The sequence below is a fragment of the Meriones unguiculatus genome (genome assembly GCF_030254825.1).
Source record: "Meriones unguiculatus strain TT.TT164.6M chromosome 13 unlocalized genomic scaffold, Bangor_MerUng_6.1 Chr13_unordered_Scaffold_39, whole genome shotgun sequence".
NCBI lineage: Eukaryota > Metazoa > Chordata > Mammalia > Rodentia > Muridae > Meriones > Meriones unguiculatus.
In genome coordinates, this window is record NW_026843648.1 from 4,425,291 (window position 1) to 4,428,103 (window position 2,813).

Sequence of the window (2,813 nt, forward strand, 5' to 3'; positions counted from 1 at the left end):
ACTACAGAATGTTTGCACTTCAGTGGTTTGTATACAGACTGCTGTAGCCATTTTTGGTTAGCACCAGTAAAGAAAAGGATAATTTCATGATCAATGAGAGTTTCTCTATTCCAGGGTTCACTGTGAAGCTATTTTAATATGACTATTATTAGTCTCTTGATAGACTAGTGGTTTCAGGAAGTGTTCCGTCTTGATTTCTCTAGAACATGTGAACTAATTCTTAACATTTGCTTCATGACAACTACTCCTGTTAGAAATAATCAATACCAATACTCCCCAAAAAAGAGAGTTTTCAGGTCAGAGAGGTATGCTCTGAGCTATACAAGAGAATGATATCTATGTATCTTCAAAACTATCAGCCTAAGTTATGAGAGATTATTTTCTGTTTCATCTAGTTGTTTTACCCACTATGCCAACAAAGATTTGTTGGAAACTGGTCAGATTTCAGTCCAAAGTCCAACAACATTCTGGTTTTAAACATTTATTTGTCAGTATTTTAACACTGATTCAGCTAGATAGAAATGACTTTACAGACATACACATTTAATTTCAAGTTCATCATAAAACCTACTTGACAATATTTTATAAAATACCTTTATATTATTGCCTCTCTTTGACTCTTCTATTCACAGGTATCTTTAATTCTCCCCAAGTGAAAACTGTGGCTTTTCAGTACATATTCCTTGACTGGTGTAACATGATTTAGGCATAGTAATATTCACTTAATAAAATATGTACTTTAAATATTCAAACGTTTTAAGCAGGGACAGAAAAGAGACCAGCAAAATAATAGCCACTCCATTATTACAGGGGATGTTTTTATTATGGGCTAGAGAGGGAAAATGTTCAGAGGCACCTGGAAGAGTTCAGAGCAGAAAGTAAAAGAAGCAGACTTGATATGACCAAGACTACCTAGAAGAGAATAGAGACTATTACGAGAAAAATAGAAATAGCTTACACAGAGACAAACTGTGCTAAATGCATAGGCTGAACCTAGGTCCTTCTACACATATGTAGCAGATGTGCAGGTTACTCAACATGTGGGTCCCCTAACAATTGGACTGAGAGCTTTCTTTGACTCCTTTGCTTGCCCTTACTTTTGTTTCCCTTAGCAGTGCTGTCTTGCCTGTCCTTAGTGAGATAGGATGTTCTTAGTCCTGCCTGATGTGATGTGTCAGGGTGGGTTGGTACATTTAGGGTGTCTCTCTGAAGAGAAATAAGGAATGGGAGAGGGGAGAATGATTGTGGGACTCTGAGGAGAGAAGGGAGGGGCCTATGATGAAGATATAAAATTAATAAATTAATTAGTGGAAAAAAGATGGGGTATTTCTAGAATATTTAGGAGATTCAGATAGTGCAAAGAGAGATGAGGATGTTTGGGAAGGGACAGGAATCTAGATGTGCATTTTGAGATGTGTAACAAGTACATTTACTTTCACGTCAGGTAACCTGGAGGCCATCATGGGTGTTCGTATCCAATAGGAGCCACAGGTCAATAGAGATTCTCAGGTCCCTTTTGTTGGAGCAAGGAAAATGGTTACTTTGATGGACAAGAAGTATTTCACAAATTTTTGCTGAACGCTGTTTTTTTGTATGTTTGCTTTTTGTGGCTTATTTGGTTCTAATCGCCAGAATTCCTTTGATAATGCATGTTGAGCAGGTCTAGGACTAGCATTTCTGCATATTTGCACTCCCTGGGACCTAACTAGTTTCAACTATTAGGAAGGCCTGATTACCTTCATCACACCTATTCATGTCCTTTTAAATAGTAATGGGTTTACTTATGACATACCATTACATAGATTTCCTTCTGATATGTTTTTGTTTCTAATATTAAAATGTTATTTTTTAAAATAATTTTTATTTTTTATATTAATTACATGTTGTTTACTTTGTATCCCAGCTCTAGTCCCCTCCCTCATTCCCTCCCAATCCTACCCTCCCTCCTTCATCTCCTCTTTGCCCCTCTCTAAGTCCACTGATTGAGGAGGTCTTTCTCCCCTTCCCTCTGACCCTATCTTATCAGGTCTCACCAGGACTGGCTGCAAGTCCTCCTCTGTGGCCTAGCAAGGCTGCTCATCCCTCAGGGGTTGTGGGGGGAGGTCAAAGACTCTGCCACTGAGTTCATATCAGACACAGTCCCTGTTTTCCTTACTAGGGTACCCACTTGGATGCTGAGCTGCCGTGGTCTATGACTGAGCAGGGGTTCTAGGTTATATCCATGCATGGTTTTTGGTTGGAGAATCAAGTTTCAGAAAAGACCCCTGTGCCCAGATACATTTGGTCCTTGTGGCACTCCCATTCTCTCCAGGTCTTACTAACTCCCCCTACTTTCATATGATTCCCTACACTCTGCTCAAAGCTTGGTTATGGCTGCAATGTCCTTCATAGCATGAATGGATACAGAAACTGTTAACATTTACACGATGGAATACTACTCAGCAATTAAAAACAAGGCAATTGTGAAATTTGCAGGCAAATGGTGGAATATAGAAAAGATCATCCTGAGTGACGTATCCCAGCAGCAGAAAGACACGCACAGTAAATACTCATAAGTGGCTACTAGACCTATAAGATAGGATAAACATACTAAAATCTGCATACCTAAAGAAGCTAAACAGGAAGAGGTTCTGGAGTAAGATGATCAGTCCTCACTTAGCAAGACAAATGGGATGGACATGTTAAGTAGGAGAAAACAAGAAACAGGACAGGAGCCTTTCAGAGAGGGCCTTGGAAAGACTCTACCTAGCAGTGTATCAAAGCAGATGCTGAGGCACATAACCAAATGTCATAATTTGAATATCACTATTTTT